The following is a 22,321-nucleotide window of genomic DNA, read 5'->3' as shown; positions in this document are numbered from 1 at the left end:
CAGACATCTTTTGAGAATATGACATATTGCCCAGTAATAAACAGACTGCAGACACTTTGTCGCCTTTCCGCTGGCCATGAAGCCTGAGACCCATGAAGAACGCGGGGCAAGAGGCCTTTATTCATCGAAATCTAAAAGTGCACGTTCATGTTCGGTGTTACAGAGTAAAGGAGAACAGTAATGACCCGCCCCTAACACAAAATCCTCCGGCAGGCGGCCGTGTCGCGCGCATTTAAGAATGCACGGGGTTTATAACGGAAATGAATACAATGGAAATTAATAATTAGAATGCAGTAAATTTGTCGTATTTCCTCGCAAGACAGAAACTTCGGTTTTAGAATGTGCTTCTGAAAGCGCGCGCCTGTGTGTCTGTAAAGGGAGCCACGTGCAGCGCAGAACGCGTGCCGACGACAGACCGGCGCGGTGGGAGAGAAGGAGAGAATACTCTGAAGGAAAGTCTGAACACAGGACTAGCAGAAAAAGGGAATTATCAGCAAAAAAGAAAGTGTTTAATGTGTTTATTATAGTTCCAATCACGCACGATATGCTGAACTTTCAAAAAAAACAAAACGAAAGAAAAAAAGTGCGGTGATGCGGTGATATGAGGTCATCACCGCGGTTATGTGATGATGCTGTTATCGTCACAGCCCTAGTTACACCTGGCTGTTACCCCCTTATTCTTGGATCATATGCTGCACGTTGTGTAACGATCCCCTCAACCCTAGTCACTCATATATGCATTTACCACTCACATTCATGCTTAAGAGAAAAAAAAGAGAGGATGAATTAACATATGAAAAAAAAAAACAGCTCCCAGTAAGGAGCCAGCTCTGGTTGTTCACTCTATAGAGACGATTTTCTATAAATCCTTCCTACCCATGAAATTTACCTACCAGCAATCACTGTGGTACCTCTTCAATCTTGTGGTTCCTTTTCTGATTTTTTTCTTTTATAGATGCATTTAATTATATGATTTATGCAACTTCTGCACCCGTGTCAACTAATCTCTGAACTTTTAGGCTAGCTTGTAATTTGTTTTCCCACAGCCCCACAACTCTGCGACAGATCTGTGTCTACAGTGCCTCTCTGTTTGCCTGGTGAAGATTTCAAAATCTATGAAGTAAACGCTGCACAGAATTTAAATTAAACCTTGGTGGAGCAGTTAAGTTCCAGCCTAAATTAATATTTCGTACCGCACTCGAAAGACCTAAAGGATTTTGAAAAGTTCACAGCACATACAGAGAAGCATTATAGGCACGGATCTGCTGTAGATCTTCTGGATTGTTTCTGTTTATTATTTCCACACTAACTGATGCAACTTCCCCATCCAGCTTATTAACAAGACATTTCTTATACTTTCCACCTGCACACACCACCACCGGGTGGACAACCTACCATACTTTACAACCCGTGAAACTGTCCTAACCCTTGTGACTCTTCCCCCGTTAATCTTTTGTATCCCCCATGAAAAAAATAAAATTAAAAATATTATACATCCTTTATTTTGTTCTGGACACGACTGGAAACACAAATTCATATGATGGTTTCTCAGATCGTAGCAATATATCCGCCTTCGGTGAGTGTCCGAAGGAGGACCACAGGAGGCGTAAATGCTGCTACGTAGTCCTGAGAAGCTGTGTAAAATCATCAGATGTTTACAACCAACACAAAGCCCTCTCCTCTGCCGTCTGTTCCCTTAGCAGCCGAACAGACGAAGAAAGCACTGACGTCGTCGCCCCGCCTCTTGCTGGAAATGCTTTTGCAAATTGAATATGGCTAAAATATTCGCAGGGTGGATGTTAAAATGAAAATCCAATCCCCTCTTTGCATTTTCGTTTTAATTATGACACAGAATAAGCAGTTTTTAAGTATAAAATGAAAAGGCATTTTGAAGTATTGATTTTTAATTTTGATTCATTTGATGCAGTTACATTTTGAAAATGAAAAAGCATTTCTGTTAATCCATTTTAACAGTCAAATTAGACATTTCTAAATGACTTTGCTACGCATTTACCAGAGAACTTCTAGAAAATGAAATGTCAAATACCATTTTCATTATCATTTCAATTAAGTGACAGAATAAGCAGTGTTGAAGAAGAAAATGAAAAAGCATTTTGGCGGATTGCTTTTTCATTTTAATTTAGAGTAAAAAATGCAGCTTCATTTTGAAAATGAAAAAGCATTTCTGGTTTTGACTTTTATTTTTAATTATGCTACAGAATCGCTTCCATATGCATATGTGTACACTGTTAGCACAACATCTAATCAAATTAGGTCTGCGTTAGTTTGATCAAAATAAGAAGTTATGATAAGACGCTCTAAAAAATTCTATTCTGTTAGTTCAATATGTGAAATTCAATATACATGCACACTTTATTGATCCCAACGTTTCCTGACTTGATATATATATCTGTGTCCCATGAAGTATTTTTCACAGTGAATTAACAGAGGAAGTTTAGAATCGAGGCTTTTCAAATTAGCTTTTGAGTTGATTTTCTGTCTTTTTATGTTGTATGATGTTTTATTACATCATTTTAGCATTTTACTTGTTTAATCTAGAAATTTTATTCTTGTATTTTATGACATTTTAACACATTTGTTTGTTTCTTGTCTCAAATTTACGAGTGTTTCCTCACCCTCGGCTGGGGTTTTTGGGTCTATACTGACACCCCTGCCAATAGGAGGACAGGGGAGAGGGCGCCTTCTGATTTCTGTCTTCTTTAGCTTTTTTTTTTTTTACTTGTGTTTGTCTTTGTGTATTTTACTAATTTTACTGTACAAATAGTGGTTGGCGTTTCACTGCATTTGTTTTTGTTTTTATGTACAGCACCTTGAGCTGTCTTTCTTTTCATGAAAGGTGCTATATACATAAATTAATTTAAATTTGAATTAGGCCTGGGTGATAAATCGATTAAATGAATTAATTCGAATTTTTTGTTACGGCCAATGTCAAAAATAACTAAATCGAGTTTTTATGTGATGCATTTTTGGCTCCCCAGAGCTTCCGTAATGTTAGTTTCATACGGCAGTATGGCACACGACAATCGACACAGGAAGCAGCTAGCGACAGCATGGCTACCGGTGACAGTTGGACGCTTGTTCCCAAGAAAGGAATAAAATCATCTGTTGTTTGGAAGTAGTATGGGTTTACTGCCACAGACGTGGAGGAAGAGACCCCCCCCCCACGCTGCCTAAAGCCCATCGGAGTCAAATGCTCTCACGCGCACTCAGTCCTCTTACACACGCACGCGCCCTGACACACACACATACATACTCATTCTACAACTCCTGTATAGTTAGTTCATTAGTTAGTTGTTACTGTTATTTGTTAATAAAGAATATTGCATTGTTATTTTTACTTGTACAGATATATTCATTTGCGACGCGGCTGCCGTAGGATTTTGTTTTCGGAGGAGTCGGCCGCGAAGGGGGGGGGGGTCATTAATTTATTTAAAACCTTGGACCCCAGATATGAGCTGTATTGTTAATGCTTTAGAAAATGGTGCTACTCTCAAGGTGAAAGTTTGTCTCCTTTTAGTCTAGACTACTTAGTGGGACCTAAAACACAGCTGGGACTTTTAGTAAGGAAGTAACCTTTGTATTTTGGACAAGTGAAAACAAGTGTGGAATAACGAAATTAGACAAAAACAAGACAAAAATTATATAAAATAAGACAAAATTATTTAAACAAGTCCAAAAAGGGGGTAAGAAAAAAGTCTTATACTTAACTTTGATTCCAAGTGTGTGTTCATTTATCTATTATTCATACCAGAAATGTGGGTTACATTTGTCTTGGGTTTGATTAAATAAAAGCAACATTTGCTTTAAGTTGTCTGCTGTTTGTACTTCTTGCTTTCCTTAAGTAGGGTGGGGAGAAAAAAAAATCGGAAATCGAATTAAAAAAAAAAATCTGAGATTTTATTTTTAGGCCATATCGCCCACACCGAATTTGAATTAATCATGAGTTCATGGCTAGTAGGGTTGGACAATGCCCCTTAAATTCGCAGTTGACGATGTTTGCAGTAAACCATCGGGATGGGCGATGATATCGTCGGGGGGAGGGCGGGTGCTATTTTTAATTTTTCATTATTATATCTGTATTATTCGTTATTTTACTTTATTACTTCATTTATTTTATTTCCCAACTAATGAGTCATCCGCGATGATCCAGTATAAACTGAGATAAGTGACTTTCACAAAATTACAAAAATAAATAAACTAAATAGAAAAGAAGTAGTCCGCTCCCGTCACTTGATTAGTCAAGTGGACCTGTGGACCGAGCGACCGTGCCTCTGAGCAGACCAGTTGGACTTTGTGTTTGAGGGGATGGGGAGGATGCTTTGCAACATGTGCGCTATGTTATGGAGACTTCTATGAAGGTAAAAATGCTCCAAAAAGAAAGCACCTGTAGATTTGATTTGAGATCTTGTAATATAGAAAGTGAATACTTGAGCATCACAAATCTGCATCTGTGTATAAAAATCTTCTGCTGTGAACTGACAAATTCCCATTTGCATTTGTTCATCAAGAGTTACAACTTCAAATCTGTGATTCCAACTGCTCAAATGCGCTTCTGCGTGTGCTCCAATCTGCTGGCGCAAATCACAGGTGCGCTACATCTGCGCTCTGAATTCTGACACATTCCTTGCGAGAAACTTGTGTCAAAACTGATCTGCGTCCGATAATGGGACTAGAGGGGGAGGGAGGGTAAGAGGAGGCGGAATCAACCAATCAGATTGCAGGATTCGGAGAACTTGGTAAAGTTAGAAATATCTTCACAGATTCAGACTTCCTACTTCAATAAATGTGACAGCTAGTATCTCAATCATTTTGTATTAACACAGAGAGTCAACTAAAAATGCATTTCTCCTGCATTTTAATGAGAAATGATCTCTTCGTGCTTTAAATTTAGACATGCAGCTAGACGGCTGCCAACGGACAGCGTCAGCAGGAAAATCATCTTTGTTGTAGCAGGACAACAGGGCCAGGGCTATTGAGCAGCTTTATTATAAGTCATATGGATTTACATTTGAAAAAAAAATGTATTAGAGTAGATCAACCCGTTCCCTGCGACGTTCCAGGCGACGGCACGGCGAAGCGCAGCTGTGGCGGACACAGCCCATAGAGCGACGGCTGGGTCTGCGCAAGCGACAGGCGTGCTCCGCCGTCGGTTAGCGGGATCCTCGCGTCTCCGTCTTCCGCGGAGCTCAGCGTCTGGCCGCTGAGCGAGGGCGTAGCGCGGTGTCACACCGCAGCCAGTCCAACAAAGATGATTTGCCTGCTGACGCTGTCCGTTTGCAGCCATCTAGCTGCATGTCTGATTTAAGGCACGAAGAGATCATTTCTCATTAAAATGCAGGAAAAAACGGACTTTTTTCTTTAGAAATGCATTTGTAGCAGGACAACAGGGCCAGGGCTATTGAGCAGCTTTATTATAAGTCATATGGATTAACATTTGAAAAAAAATGTATTAGAGTAGTTTAGGGGTCGGCAACCCAAAATGTTGAAAGAGCCAAATTGGCCGAAAAAAACAAAAAACAAATATGTCTGGAGCCGCAAAATATTAAAAGCCCTATTTAAGCCTTATAATGAGCTGAGCGAGGGCGTAGACTCAGCCGTCAGTCAGCGGGATCCCCGCTTCTTCTTTCCTCCGCGGAACTCGGCGACTGGCTGTGGTGTGACACCGCGCTACGCCCTCGCTCAGCAGCCAGAAGCTGAGCTCCGCGGAGGACGGAGAAGCGAGGATCCCGCTAACCGACGGCGGAGCACGCCTGTCGCTTGCGCAGACCCAGCCGTCGCTCTGTGGGCTGAGTCCGCCACAGCCGCGCTCCGCCGTGCCGTCGCCTGGAACGTCGCAGGGAACGCGTTGATCTACTCTCATACATTTTTTTTTCAAATGTTAATCCATATGACTTATAATAAAGCTGCTCAATAGCCCTGGCCCTGTTGTCCTGCTACAACAAAGATGATTTTCCTGCTGACGCTGTCCGTTGGCAGCCGTCTAGCTGCATGTCTAAATTTAAAGCACGAAGAGATCATTTCTCATTAAAATGCAGGAGAAAAAAAACTTATTTTTTCTTTAGAAATGCATTTTTAGCTGACTCTCTGTGTTAATACAAAATGATTGAGATACTAGCTGTCACATTTATTGAAGCAGGAAGTCTGAATCTTTGAAGATATTTCTAACTTTACAAGGTTCTCCGAATCCTGCACTCTGATTGGTTGACTCCACCTCCTCTTACCCTCCCTCGCCCCTAGTCCCATTATCGGACACAGATCAGTTTTGACACAAGTTTCTCGCAAGGAATGTGTCAGAATTCAGAGCGCAGTTGTAGCGCACCTGTGATTTGCGCCAGCAGATTGGAGCACACGCAGAAGCACATTTGAGCAGTTGGAATCACAGATTTGAAGTTGTAACTCTTGATGAACAAATGTAAATGGGAATTTGTCAGTTCACAGCAGAAGATTTTTATACACAGATGCAGATTTTTGATGCACAAGTATTCACTTTCTATATTACAAGTTCTCAAATAAATTCTACAAGTGCGTCCTTTTTGGAGCATTTTTCCTTCATTACTTCAGACTGTGTTCCGTCCCACATCTCTAGGTGAATGAGCTACCGAACTCAGGAGAACCGGGTCTTCCAGTAAAAGTGTGAGTACGCGCAGAGCTCAGACCTTCAGCTCACACAGTGGCTTTGGGGTGGCGTGTTGCAGAAATTGTCGCTCAGTCCTTCGAAACCGTTCAAACAATCACGTGGATTAGTGTTTCCAGTCGTGTCCCGACAAAATAAAGGCTTATTTTGTTCCCTCATATTCACGTGCAGCCAGGACGCAGATTGCAGCTTTCCCCGCATGGATTTTATGTTCATCAAAGGCAAAATGTTGTTAGCACTCGTTAGCCTCTCTTGCCCAGGCTTCTTTCCAGCTCCGTTCTTCAACAGAAAAAGCACTGACCACACGGGTTAAAATTAAAATGATGAGCGAACAGGCGCTTCATAATAACCATAACATTAATAAAAGCACGTTTATAAGATCATCTAGTATATTACGGAGCTGCCAGATATCTATGTACGTAGCTTCTCAGAGGAACTCATTTCCTCTTCCGGTATTTCAAACACTACTGTGCATGTGCGAATGATTTATTTCAACCGAAAGTGTGACCCATTTAAATGTTTGTTATAATCGGAAAAAGGTTTTCTGTGCCCATGTCGCGGTTGGATTCTAATCCGACCATTGATCAGATCAAGATATTTTGCACATGTAACCGTGGCTTATGGTGTTGATTCACAGCTTGGTGGGGGCGTGGCATCACGATGGTGTCTCTCCATCGTGAGGTCAGTCACTCATCACCATGGACGATGGTATTGTCCATCAGCACTGTCTGAATGATGGAAGCTTATAGCGTCCCGGCACAACGGCAGGAGCCGCTGCTCATCTTACACCAGTGGGAGGGGCTTCACAGCAGCAGCGGATACGGTGAAAGAATGTTAATTTGTATAATCTGACATCCCCTACTGCTCTTACTTTATTTTCTTTAAATATACTTTTGTCTTTTTCCAAACACAAAAAAAATGTAGATGGTACATCTATAATTCAACCTTTTAAGAAGACGTCAAGTCCATGATGCCTTTTCATTTGATCTGCAAGGTTTGTGGTGTGACCTGTGTATGTAATTTCCATCACACAAGTTTGACAAACTGCCTTTTTTCATCCTTTGTTGATAAACCCAAAAACTGATCTGATCCATACTGATCCATAATACAATAAGACCACATTTACCGGTGAAGGAATTTATATTTTTTGGTAATTTCATTAGGGTTGTCAGTCTTAAATTTTTATTACAGTGAAGATAAGTCATTTGCTGAAGTGTGTGCTTTAACATCCTTTCAACTCTGAAGTTGCTTCCTATAGTTGCATATGTGAGAGGTGTCAGGAATGCAGCTACAATCTCAACCCCCCTTCAGGAGAAAACAGTCTTTGATCTTCTAAGGCCATTTGGTTGTAGGTCTGACATGGGCCATAAATTAACTATCTCTGGTACTGTAGCTGTGGGAAAACACTCCAGGCGTCCTTTCACGTGTGAAGAACAAAGCTCTAGGATCGACTCCCTGCGGTGACAGTTCCTGCCACCCATGGGGATTCCGTACCGTGTCCATCTGTGAGGTTCCCCCCAGAGACCAGAGGCTGTGATGGACGGAAGGAAGTAGGCGGGCTCCTCTGTCAGCCAATCTCTAGCGACCAGAGGCGGAGATTCGGCGGCCATCTTGCTCCCGGGGGAGGATGTTCTGACCACATGCTTAAAAGTCTAAACTCAAGGATTTTTCCTGTGTCTCCAGACAAGCTGCATGTGAATTCGGAATGTAACCTCTTGCGTATTGCAGGCCTTGATTTTGGACACCCAGATCGATCTGTTTTATTTGGTTTTACTCTGTTTTTAGAAATATTGTTAGGGAATAAATTTGTTAAACTTAATCCGGTCGAATCCCGTGGTTTTTTCCTTCTCGACTTTATTGAACATGCAACAAGGAAAGTAATCTCAAAGCGACAAATTACATTTTCCAACACCGGTAAACAAAACTACTGCCATATTTCAGCAAAATAAATGTAGAAACAAAGAGAATTAAAGCCGCAAGCGGCGTTGTATGGCCCGCAGACGCAACCCGCCTTCCACGCCCACCTCTACGCACCACCGCCTCCCTCACTGCCCTCACTGCCCACAAATTAAATGCTAGTCAAAAAGGCATTTGCTAATTATGTTAACTATGCTAGCTATGCTAATGTAGCTTAAAGTGCTAGCATAGCGATCAGCATCATTGACTGACTCAGAAAAACACATTACCTAAAATGCTAAATATGCTAACTATGCTAGTAATGCTAACATAGCTAAAAGGGCTAGCATAGCGATCTGCATCATAAACTGACTCAGAAAAACACATTCCTCCATTGGTGAGAGCTACATGTCATAAGTTGATAAAAAAACACTTTTTCCAAAATGGCGGCTTTTTTGTTGATTTTATCTCCATAGCAACCATTTTATGTTTTTGTCCCCTTGGGAGGACGAACAGATTGACGTCAGTTTCGGACAAATCGGTAAAAGTAAACTTTTTGTTGTCCTTAGCAACAATGGTTTTATGTTAACCACGCCCACATTCCTTATATGTCCATATCCAGTGTTTTTCAATGTATTCTGTTTCAGGCATTAATGCATGCATTCAATTTTCACTGTATTGTATTGAAAGGCATGGGAGCTATAACAGTGCGCCACTTTGCTAGCTTGCCACGCGCAGGCCGTTCAAAATCTACAACTTCTAATTCCAACATTTTTTCCACAGTAGCTTGCCATTGATGCCCAAAAAGTTTCGAGACGATCGTTGAAAATTCCAACGACAAGTTTACGTTTGAATGCGGTGGCAAAGGTGTTTTTTATAGAAAATTCAAGATGGCGGCCTTTTCCCGAGGTCAAAGGTGGACGAAACTCCAGAGGTAGTTGTGGACTGGCTCTAGCAACATGCGAGTCAAATTTCGTGAAAATCGCTCGAAAAAAAGTTAATTTTTCCATATTGTGTAAAAACGCGAAAAACGCAAAATGGCAGATTTTGGCACAAAATGGCCGCCAAACCGTAGGTCGTGTCACCATCCCGTAATGATTTCAAAACGTCCTTCGGATATCGCGGACAAGGGTATATTGGTTTCGTTAGTCGATTCTCAAAAAAAAAGTTCCGAATTTTTTCGTTTTTGCCGAGTCGGCACATTTTTTTGCGACGGTTTTTTGCTTACCACGCCCACATTCCTTCATCGATCTTGTCGTGCGTAGCATCGTTTTGTTCAGTGCGGGCCAAGGAATCGCATATTTCCTCTTCACGACATTCCGATGAAAAATGTGCGAGCTAGCCAAGATGGCAACGGTTGCTAGCTCGCCACGCGCACGCCGTTCAAAATCTACAACTTCTAATTCCAACATTTTGTCCAGAGTAGCTGGCCGTTGGTGCCCGAAAAGTTACGAGACGATTGATGAAAATTCCAACGACGAGTTTTCGTTTGTATCTGGTGCTAAAGGTGCTTTTTTGAGAAAATTCCAGATGGCGGCCTTTTCCCAAGGTCAAAGGTCAACGACACTTCTGGGGTGTTTGTAGACTGGAGCTGGCAGCAAGTGTGTGCAATTGCGTGAAAATCGTTCAAACAAAAGTGTCTTTTCCCCATATTGTGGGAAAACACGAAATTCGCCAATTCTCAGAGTTCGCCACAAAATGGCCGCCATGCCGTAGGTCGTGTGGCCGTCCCATAATGATTTCAAAACATCTTTGGGATATCCCCGACACGTGTGTCTTGGTTTCGCGGCTGTATTTTGAAGTACATTCTGTTGGGCCCCATACGCGATTTTCGGCCCATTCATTTTTTTGACGGGATCGCTGGCCGTGATGTCATCGTCTTCGGGGGGGTGACGTTGACTTTGTGGAAAATTCATTTGCAATTTATCCCAGGTGTGTGCACGTTTTGGTGACTTTTCGTGCATGCGGCGGGGGTCAAATTCTCGCTGAAAGGCGGCGAAGTCGTCGTTCCAACTGCGAAAACAATATGGTCCTTGCAGTCAGTGACTGCTGCTGCGGGCCATAATTAGGGAATTTTGATCATTGTGGTATGTTAACTCAAGAGACAATGAGAATCGCTGCACATGTACTCTTTGCATAATCGAAGAAGAGTAGAACGGTTGACTGCATAGGAAAACAGGACAGCTTGACGACTCCTGCCTCGGTTTCCAAATAAAAACTACAGTGTGGCAAAGAAAAAGGATTTAGTCAGCCACCACTTGTACAAGTTCTTCCAGTTAAAAAAATTAGAGGCCTGTAATTTTCATCATAGGTATACCTTAACTATGACAGACAAAATGAGGGGAGAAAAAAAAAGAAAAGAAACCGCAGTGTCAGATTTTTGTACGATTTTTGTTGTAAATTACGGTGGAAAATACGTCTTTGGACAATAACAAAAGTTCAGCTCAATACGTTGTATATCCTTTGTTGGAAATTAGCAGGCAGACTTTTCTGTAAGTCTTCACAAGGTTTTCACAAACTGTTGCTGGTATTTTTGGCCTGGGTTTACACGTTTGTATATTTATGGCCCGCAGCAGCAGTCACTGACTGCACGGACCATATTGTTTTCGCAGTTGGAACGACGACTTCGCCGCCTTTCAGCTCGAAAAGTCACCAAAACGTGCACACATCTGGGATAAATTGCAAATAAATTTTCCACAAAGTCAACGTTACCCCCCCGAAGACGATGACATCCCGGCCAGCGATCCCGTCAAAAAAAATGAATGGGCCGAAAATCGCGTATGGGGCCGAACAAAATGTACTTCAAAATACAGTCGCGAAACCAAGACACACGTGTCGGGGATATCCCAAAGATGTTTTGAAATCATTACGGGACGGCCACACGACCTACGGCTTGGCGGCCATTTTGTGGCGAACTCTGAGAATTGGCGATTTTCGTGTTTTCCCACGATATGGGGAAACAACGCTTTTGTTTGAGCGATTTTCACGCAATTGCACACACTTGCTGCCAGCTCCAGTCTACAAACACCACAGAAGTGTCGTTGACCTTTGACCTTGGGAAAAGGCCGCCATCTGTAATTTTCTCAAAAAAGCACCTTTAGCACCAGATACAAACGAAAACTCGTCGTTGGAATTTTCATCATTCGTCTCGTAACTTCTCGGGCATCAACGGCCAGCTACTCTGGACAAAATGTTGGAATTAGAAGTTGTAGAATTTGAACGGCTTGCGCGTGGCCAGCTCGCAACCGTTGCCATCTTAGCTAGCTCGCACATTTTTCATCGGAATGTCGTGAAGAGGAAATATGCAATTCCCTGGCCCGCGTTGAACAAAACGATGTCACGCACGACAAGATCGATAAAGGAATGTGGGCGTGGTAAGCAAAAAACCGTCGCAAAAAAATGTGCCTACTCGGCAAAAACGAAAAAATTCGGAACTTTTTTTTTGAGAATCGCCAAACGAAACCAATCTACCCTTGTTCGCGATATCCAAAGGAAGTTTTAAAATCATTACAGGATGGTGACACGACCTACGGTTTGGCGGCCATTTTCCTGCCAAAATCTGCAATTTCCCCATTTTCGCGTTTTTACACAATATGAAAAAATGAACTTTTTTTCCAGGGATTTTCACGAATCTTCGCTCACATGTTGCTAGAGCAAGTCCACAACTACCTCTGGAGTTTCGTCGACCTTTGACCTCGGGAAAAGGCAGCCATCTTGAATTTTCTATAAAAAACACCTTTACCGCTGGATTCAATCGTAAACTTTTCGTCTGAATTTTCAGCAGTCGTCTCGAAACTTTTTCCGGCATCAATGGCAAGCTACTCTGGAAGAAATGTTGCAATCAGAAGTTGTAGATTTTGAACGGCATCCGCGTGGCGAGCTCGCAAAGTCACGCACTGTTGTAACTCCCATGCCTTTCATTGGAATACAGTGAAATTTGAATGCATGCATCCATATCAGGAACTGAACACAATTAAAAACACTGGATATGGACATATAAGGAATGTGGGCGTTGTTAGCATAACACCACTGTTGCTAAGGACAACAAAAAATTTACTTTTGCCGATTTCTCTGAAACTCACATCGATCTGTTCGTCATCAAAAGGCGACCAAAATACAAAATGGTCGCTATGGAGATATAATCAACAGAAAAGCCGCCATTTTGAAAAAAGTGTTGTTTTTTTTTACTAAGTTATGACATATAGCTCTCACCAATAGAGGAATGTGTTTTTCTGAGTCAGTTGATGATGCTGATCGCTATGCTAGCACTTTTAGCTATGTTAGCATAACTAGCATAGTTAGCATAATTAGCATTTTAGGTAATGTGTTTTTCTGAGCCAGTTGATGATGCTGATCGCTATGCTAGCACTTTTAGCCACATTAGCATAGCTAGCATAGTTAGCACAATTAGCATTTTTAATAATGTGTTTTCTTTAATCAGTTTATGATGCTCATCGCAATGCTAGCACTTTTAGCCAAATCAGCATAGTTAGCATAATTAGCAAATGCCGTTTTGACTAGCCTTTATCAAAAGTGGGCAGTGAGGGCGGTGAGGGAGGCGGTGGTGCGTAGAGTTGGGCGTGGAAGGCGGGTTGCGTCTGCGGGCCATACAACGCCGCTTGCGGCTTTAATTATAGTTGTGGCCTCCGATACATTTTTCTTTTTTGGCATCGTCTTGCAAATCTTAATTTTTTTGTTGCGATATTTTATCTTTATTGATCAGTTATAAACTGAACAATTAGATGCCTCAGCAAAAGCATGTGGTGCCCGTGGCCCCCACCTCGAACATTTAATTGACAGATTCTCCCAACCAGCTTTCAGTAGAAGGGGTGTAGACTTCCAACAAGCTGACTCCTGATTGGGGACAGTAGTTGACATAGAAACATCGACTCAGATCAAACCACTGCTCACTAACCTTGTCTGGCTTCAACATGGCGCTATTCGTATCACGCGAAAATGGCGACTGAATTGGCTTTGTTAGTTCCCGATTGGTCCACGCATGCGCTAACATTGCATTTCTTCCCCTTTGTTGCCAACATTGCAACAGTTAAGCAATGAGATTAAGATCTGTTTATTTCATTTGTATCTTTTTTGTACGTTAGTATGGAGTCCCAAATTGTTCATAATTAAATAAATAAAAATGACCTCATGCAGATACACAATCAACCAATTAATCGGTCCTAAATATATAAAAAGATCATGAAATTGTAAAGAACCTGCACACAGATTTTAAATTAGCCATTATATTATAAAATGTATTTCATTTTGCTTTAAAAAACTGTTCATTATTTTCTGGAAAATACATCATGAAAATCCTCCATGCTGTTCTCTCAGAGCTCTTCTCTGCTCTGTAGCTAACACAGCTCTGCTGTCTGTGCTCATAGATCCTGTCTGTCGTCACATCTACTTGCCTTACACGCAATCGCTGGCGGCCAGGGAAGCGGAATATGCCTGCCCGGGCCTCCTGAACCTTATGATATATTTCTCTTCTTCATGGAGACAATAATTATAAATCAGGTCCTCTGGTTTTATTCTATCCTCTCAGGTAAACGCGGGACAGAAAGCCTTCAAACCCGGTAAAAGAGAGATGTCCGGTTTGATAGACGGATAGACTCATTCTGCTGAAAAAGCTCATTATGAAATAAATAAGTCATTGTGAAAAACAGCAATGTGAAATAAAAACAAAGCTACTTTGGAAGATATTGTTTTGAAATCAGTTTCTGGAAAGAAAACCCATAGAATTAGGATGATATTCAATATGATTCACATTAAGATTTTAAAATGCTGTTTTAAAACAATAGATAGATAGATGATGACTATTAATCCCACAATGGAGTAATTTTATATATCTGTGGCAGCAAAAACGACATTGAGAAATAATCCATATAATATAACATCAAAAAAGGACATAAAAAATGAATTAAATTATTAAGAATATCAAATTATTAAAAATTACATTTACAATTATTATTGAATTCTTATTGAAAATGAGATTAATATTAAATAAATAAATATTAGATACTACTACTGATAATAATAATTAAAATAATAATAGATTTTTAAAGCAAAACAAAATACATTTTATAATATAATGGCTAATTTAAAATCTGTGTGCAGGTTTTTCACAATTTTATGATATTTTTATATTTATGAGAGATTTATTGGTTGGTAATGTGGTCAAATTTATTTATTTGATTATGAAAAGTTTGGGACTCCATACATTTGTTGGTCCAAGATTGTTAATTTTTTTTAATTCATAGTGGAATAATTAAAATAAAAATGTTTTAAAAGATCAGCTCCCGGTAACATTTCCCAACAGTTCTGCCCCCTTTTGTGACTGTCTAAGCCATTCAAACAGCAGATAAGTCAGTGGTCACAGAAATGTGTGTTTTCCACATCAACCACGACTGAATTACAATTCTAAAGAATAAAAGAACTTTGTCTAAATAAAATACTGTATATTTGTTTATTATTGTCATTACAACAATGAAAATCTCAAAAATGTGTGATATAATGACAGCCAGTCCAGTTTCCTTATACAGTCAATGAGAGGGATTCTAAACAAAAGAAAATCTTTATTCTTTTCTAACTGGTTTAATAATAATTTATCTTATGGTAAACAATTGTTCAACTAGAATGTTTTATAAGGAATTCTTAGAAACCTTTCACACTACAGTCACTCCAAAGGTACTTGCAGTCTGATGCTTTTCCTCAAAGAGGCATGATGTTGTTTAACCCTTGTGCTATCTTAGATGACCCCACCCTTACTTTCACATGTTCTCCCTACCATGACAAAGGTGGATAAAGGTGGAAAGATTTCATGTAATCATGGACACCAGTGAGAATCACAAATCATTGAAGAAAAAAGGTTCAGCGCACTGTCTAGTGGGTCTAGATGACCCAACCCCCAATGGTAAAGTGCCTAGGATAACACAAGGGTTAAAGGAAATATATACTCTTCAACTTCACATTTCCTGCCTTTATTAGGCTACATTTACACTGCAGGTCTTGATGCCCAAATCCGATTTTCTAACTATAAACGATTTTTTTGACGACCCGATTACATCATCTTTTTAAAGTGACCCGTATCTGATTTTTGCATTTACACTATACAATGCTGAACCATCAAACCTAGACGTTCTGAGGACTACGTTGGAGCATTTCCCCCTTCTGCGGACCTGACCACTGACCGCATGGATTTGAAAAATTATGTGCTAGCAGGCCATTAATGATAATCAAAATAGTGATAAAAGCACATTTAGAAGATGCGTGTTGGCCCAAACAACCGTCCCCTTTTTGTTGTGTTTTATGTGTGTGACTGCGGTTGTCATGGAGGCAACGCAGCGACGGAAGGAGCCGTTGCCTTGGGCGCTCCTGGATGAGGCAGCTACCGGAGAAACTTTAACCCAGTCTTCACCTGGACAAAAGTTTGGCCATAGTCTTCAAAAATATTTCATCACCCACAAATCCTGAGATGTTTGCTTCAAACGTCTTCACAGATGCTACCCACAAAAGTACATAAGGACATCGACAAAAGCTGCTCCTTCAGCAAACTGAACCATGAAACTTCTCATCTATTTTTTTTTTCAATTGTCGCTTTACCTCCCCTTTGAGAAAAAAAAACGCCTTTTTTATGGCATTCCATCGCTGCCATATATTGAACGAGCGCAAGGACAACTGAGTGGGCGCATTCAGAAACTGGGGGGGGGGGGTGTTGGGGGGTGAGCCTTACAACCGCACAGGGGCAATTCTAATCGAGCGACGCCGCATTTTACAACTTCGTGCCTGCCATCTTAACTGAGTGGTGATCCCACGCGCTCACTGGGTTTGCGAGCAGTGTTCACGGGTGTGTTTGTCACTTGGAGGCGGTAACTTTTCTGGTTGATCTGATTGGCCGAAATTTGCATGTCAAATCTGGCGAGGCAGTGGAGCAGAACTTTCATTTGTTTTTGGAGAAGGGGGTGGGTAACAGGTGGCTCTTTAGCTGCCTCTAATCATATCTTCTATGTACTGTACTTTCAAGACCATCAGGCGCACTTAAGTCTTAAATTTTCTCCAAAATATCCGGGGCCCTAATGTGTTGCTGCGTGACTTTGCAATTGGCCTTGGTGCTGCTGAGAGGCGGCTGCCTGTTGCAGCGGCTCTGGTTTGTTAAGACTTTCTTGGCTTTTTGTCTTTAGTATTTATTTTCGACATGCACCGTTTTTTTTGGTCTTTTATGTTTTACCTTTGCATGTTTCAGACATTTTTACAGTCAACGGCATAGGTTTTATTTGCTCCAAGCTTCTGTGGTCACTTTTTCTGCTACTCTCGTTACACCTCAAAACAGTGTAACCCGCACAGCGGCAAGTCTTTTGTTTACACTCGCGATTAGCTGTTTGCTCTGAGCAGGCCTGTTTTGCCGCTTTTCTTTCTTCTTTCCCAGGTGACATTTTGAAAAGATAGCGGGGATGCCGGGCCGGAGTTCGGGTCAAAGCAAAGAGGTCAGCAAGTGGAAACATAAGCCCGCATCACGGGGAATGTCTCTCTGGCAAACAAGATGGATGAGGTGGCAGCTACAATCAACACACAGAGGGAATACCGCGACAGCAGTGTACTGTGTTTCACTGAGACGTGGTTCCATCCACATCTTTCGGATCAGAATGTCACTTTACCATTTCCTGGCTACTGGAACAGCAAGCAAATCCATTTGTAGTTAGCACTGGGGACTTTAACTATGTCAACTTGGACGTCACTCTTACTGAATTTACACAGTATGTGGACTGCCCCATATTCCTTTTGGACAGAGGCATTTTCCTGACCAAAGGAACATACTTAGGAGAAAGCAGAACAAGTGAAAAAATAAACTCAAGAGGCTGAGGAGACCCGGCCCCATGGTGAGGACATCAACAGCACGACTGACTGTATCACTGAATACTTTAAATTCTGTGAGAACACCATCATGTCCTTGAGGACTGTCTGCTGTTACCCCAACAACAAGCCGTGGATCACAAGTGACCTGAAGGCCCTGCTGAAAAGAAGAAAAGGAACTTCAGGTCAGGAGACAAGGAGTGGCTGAGGAGGGTGCAGCGCCAAACAAGTTGAGGGAATGCAAGTTAAGCTGGAGGCAAAAGCTGCATCAGAGGGGTGTGGTCTGGGATGAAGAAGATCACCGGATGTGGGGAGAGAAGCAGATTGTGTGAGGGCGACAAAAGAGCTAATGACCTGAACCTCTTTTTCAATGGATTTAGCTCTCCTACTGCCCAGGTCTACTCTACCCCTCCCCCAACAACTTTACAATCCCCCACCCCTTCTTATGCAACCCCCCTCTGCTATATCTTCCTTTTGTCAACCTGATCAGACTGAAGCCATCCCCCACCCTGCTCCTAACCAGCCCCCCTCAGTAGCCGCTGTTACATGAGCAAAATATCTTGATCGGGTCAATGGTCGGATTAGAACCCAACCGTGTAAATGGGCCCAGAAAAACTTTTTTCCATTATAACAAACGTTCACATGGTCAAACTTTTGGACCGAATAAATTATTTGGGCCTGCCAGGTGTGTTGAAAATACTGGAAGAGGAAATGATTCCAGCTTTAGATTTACAAATTTTTTTCTGGTAACTTCACGACTTAAAATCTCGTAATTTAACAGTATTGACTTTCTTTCTCGTAAATTTACGACTTTAAAGTTGTAAAAAAAAAAATTCTTTTTGTAAACTGGCCCTAAATCTCTGTCGTGTATAAATACTATGTGTATAAATATAAAACGACTACAGAAGGAGATTTCCCGCTTCAAGATGGCAGACCAAAATCCTACAACAGAAGCCGCCATCGCATCACTAGAACCTGGATCTGAATGTTCTGGAAGATGAAGGGCTTCTCCCATTTTCTGAGGTGAACATACCTATAGCTTGGACCTGCAGCTGTGGTTTCCAGACAACATCCAGCAGTCTGCGCTGACGACAGAGCTCCTCCTCGTTCTGGAAGATGGTTCCTTCACAGAGTCGGAAGATTTCTTCAGCAGCAGCAGCTAGTCGCTCGCTGATCAACTCTCTCAGAGGCTGAAGGGAAGACAAGGAAGACTTCAGCTCCAACTCCCACAAATACCGCCGTCCTCTTCACTTCACTGCAGCTCAGATCGTCTGCTAGTCTCACAATCACAGCAATCCACGTTGTCTTTCCGTCACGGACGCCAAAAACCTGATCTGCAATAGGGGAAGAAAAATCACACAAGAGTCTGCATGAAGTTTCAAATCTTTTGCAAAAGGGAGAGCAGGGGGCGTCCACACAGAAAATTAGTGCTCCGCTTCTGCCCTGATCTGGGGCCTCATTTATAAAGCTTTGCGTAGGATTTGCGTCAGAAGTGGCGTACGGATGAAACATAGGACGTGCGTACGCACAGAAATATTTGGATTTATAAAACCGTGCGCACGCACTTCCTACGCATCTTTCCCTTAATAAATCACAACCCATTCTAAATGCAGCGCAGCATTTGCGGCGTCATGACACGCCCATAGTTGCCCATAAATAGTCCGTGAAACGCCCACAAATTAATATTCATGGCTTGCTAAATCATGGCAAACACAGAGAGGAAATCAAAAAAACGTAACTTCATTCAATGTGAAGTTGAAGTTATCGTTGGCGACGTGCAAAAGAGGAGAAAAGTGTTGTTTGGAGGGCACAGTGTGGGCATTACTAATGTCAAAAAGGCACGTGAGCGGCAAACGGTGGCAGACGCCGTAAATGCTGTAGCCTCACAACCTGGACCGTGGCCGAAATAAAAAGAAATGAAAGAAATGATCGGACATCAAAGTCGAGGCAAAAGAACGTCTAGCGCTGCATCGGCAGAGTGTGTCCGCCACGCGGGGGGGGACACCGGAGCTGACCCCTCTTGATGAGAGACTGGCGGCTATTGGGGAATCCCTATTAAGTCCCCCTTATCGCCGTCCCCCTCCGCCTCAGTCAGATGACGCCGTGGGGACGCCGACCCGCCAGATGCACCGGGTGACACAGGTAAGAGAAATAATTAAAATGAATGCAGTCAAGTCACATGTATGCAGGCTACACAATTACAGATTATTAATATAGAACAATTTTATTTTAGTTGCTGGGTGTTCCAGCGGGGCCAGTGGTTACGATGCTGCAGCTGAGCAGCCGTCTGGACCCAGCGTCTCCACGGCACGCGGCTCTCAACCCTCCAGCAGTGGACGTGTCCTCACCGATGCAGTCCTTAAATGCAGAGGAAAGTCAGTAGTTCAATCAGAGAGGTGGCCAAGGAGTTGGGCGAAATCAAGACCGCCCTGACTGAAATAAACTGCACGATGAGGGAATTCCTAAATAAATAATATTTTCCACACCTTTTGTTGTTCTTTACAAGCGACGCATCACTTCCAAACGCTGGCGCACAGCAGCAGCATTTGGCTCAAATGCGTGGGGATGGGGTGGAGGGTCGGGGCCAACACAGCAATCGGCGCCAGGGGGTAGAGGCACGTTTTTAAGCTGTGCCACATTGTGTAGCACAGCACATGCCGGCACGATTTGGCACACACTGTCACTTTCACGTGTTTCTTCCATCTGCCGACGGTGTCGCCGTTTCTCATTTCACTAGTTTTTGTGCGTACGCCTGGGTCAGAGCTTGCGTGGAGGACCGCACATTTTCCCGTCAAGTTTGCTTTTTATAAATCTCAACTATTGCGTAGAGAGTGGCGTACGCCTTCTTTTGTGCGTACGCAACGTTTATAAATGAGGCCCCTGCTCTTAGTCTTAGTTCCCCCTTACGGCATGTTGTAGCTTTACAACCCAAACTGTGTAAATCAAGTCATGGCACACGATGGCTCTGTGTCTGTTCGTACAGGCATGAGATCAAGAGACCAGACGTTCCTGCTACAAAGGACAGTTAGGTCCGCGTCCGTTCAGCACGATAGAAAAAATAAACAAAAACAGATACAGGTTTTTCAGCACTTCCATGTCCTAAATGGCGATTCATGCCGGTTTCGCTTGTTAGTTCGCAGAGTAAAACAGTCGTTACAACACAGAAGAATGTTCATAGAGAACAATTCAATGCGTAAAAAGTATAATAAATAACTAATTAATCATTCCACAACGTTCAACACGTATTCATTCATTTACGACACTTTGGCAAAAGAAAATTGTTCTGAATCGAACCATGTATCGCTACATGTCTTTACAAACCTCACAACTGTCCGGACAAAAAACCACCGTCCCCGGTTTGTGAGCACGCTGATAGCTTACAAGCAACGCTGCTAACCTGCAGGCGCCTCGTGCAGTTTACTTCCGTGTCGCGAGCATGAGAACCTCATATAAAAAACCTCAAAGTTAATTAAAAAATGATAAAAATCAAAAATAAAAGTTAGTCAAGAAATAGCAACATTAATGGAAAAAGAAATAAGCCAAAATTAAATCGGCATTTTACTATCGCAAGATATGAGACAGGATATGACGTCATTAAACACAACCTTTTTTTTTATTTGAACTTTAAACATACACATAATAACTACACACAAAGAAGAGAGAGAAAAAGAAAAGAAAAGAAATAACTAAGACAAAATATATAGAATTGTAGTTTACAATACTAGGGATTGTGATACAGCATGTGATCTTCAATGAAAATACACAGTTTTATTGCATTTTTGTTTTTCATCAATGTCACAGATTTAAAATATAAACTGATTTCTTTAAAAAAAGTATTGAATAACGGTTTGTTTTTTAAGAATCTGCACTTATGAATGAAAAATTTACCAGATATTAACAAGGTATTGAATGTCAAATCAAATAGATTATCACCAGAAACTACTCCAAATAATATAATGTGCTTTTGTAAGTGAATAGAAATAGGGAAGGGAAACTTTGAAGAGCACCAAAAAAAGAAATCCTCCCAAAAACTGTAAACATACATACATTCAAAAAACAAATGATCAAGTGTTTCAATATTTGTATCACAAAAAGAACAGTTATTTTCTGGAAAACCAAAACGTATGTGTAACAGTTCTTTGCACGGATAGACTGCATTCATTATTTTAAAATGGATTTCTTTGTATTTTGGGAAAATTGGATATTTAATGAACTGAGACCTCAACTTGCTTATTTCCTCTCTTGTGTAATGCTGTGACATAGAATGATTTTTGTCAGATGTTGGAAACAGTTCTCTAACAAATAAGGATCGTATAAATGAGTTTGGAAGTTTTGAATTAACCGGTCGACCATCAAACAACAGAGACGGAAGCTGAACTTGAACATTTTGAACCAAACTGGAGGACATTTGGATCAAAGTCTGAGGGATTGCTTTGATCACATTGTTATATTGTTTTCTATCATTTAATTTAAACTTACTGGAAAAAGTTTCAAAAGAGATAATGTTTCCATTGTCATTCATAATATGCAGTAATGACCAAATGCCGTTATCAATCCAATTTTTGTAAAATAAAGATTTGTTTCTACATAACACATACCGACAGTTCCATATGGGAGTATTGTGTGGACTAAAGTTATGTTTGTATATGAGTTTCCAGTACAGTAACACCTGCTGATGATAGGTAGAAAGTTTAATAGGAAGTTTTCTGTAATCAAAGTCATATTTTAGAAGCAACTCAATGCCCCCTAGATGAGAGAAAATGTTTGAAGGAATATGAAACCAAATATTTCTTTAATTTTGCAGAAAAGACCTAAGCCAATTTATTTTAATCATACCATCTCATTAAACACAACCTGTTGCAAAAACAATCACTTCGATGAAATTGTTGTGAACACATGAACAACGACAAAAAACGTTTG

At 41.4% G+C, this 22,321-nt stretch overlaps 2 protein-coding genes across 7 annotated transcripts in view; both read right to left on the bottom strand.

The window, feature by feature from the left end:
* LOC111948757 (uncharacterized) overlaps positions 1 to 20,959 on the bottom strand; it is a 32,886-nt gene extending 11,927 nt beyond the window's left edge. The window contains exons 1-3 of one of the 6 annotated variants that reach the window (XM_078936297.1): positions 20,723 to 20,959; positions 18,686 to 18,735; positions 18,435 to 18,591 (exon numbers count right to left, since the gene is read on the bottom strand). The gene's annotated coding sequence lies outside the window, so the exon portion shown is untranslated. The other 5 variants (XM_078936295.1, XM_078936279.1, XM_078936274.1 and 2 more) reach the window with 5 other exon arrangements.
* Positions 1 to 22,321, bottom strand: part of LOC110016566 (uncharacterized) — a 173,392-nt gene that overhangs the window by 37,478 nt on the left and 113,593 nt on the right. The window lies entirely within an intron of this gene.

The sequence above is a fragment of the Oryzias latipes genome, chromosome 2 (assembly GCF_053564925.1).
Source record: "Oryzias latipes strain Hd-rR chromosome 2, Olatipes_Hd-rR_3.1".
NCBI lineage: Eukaryota > Metazoa > Chordata > Actinopteri > Beloniformes > Adrianichthyidae > Oryzias > Oryzias latipes.
The sequence above is the reverse complement of the archived record's forward strand: the minus strand, read 5'-3'. Positions and strand labels throughout refer to the sequence as shown.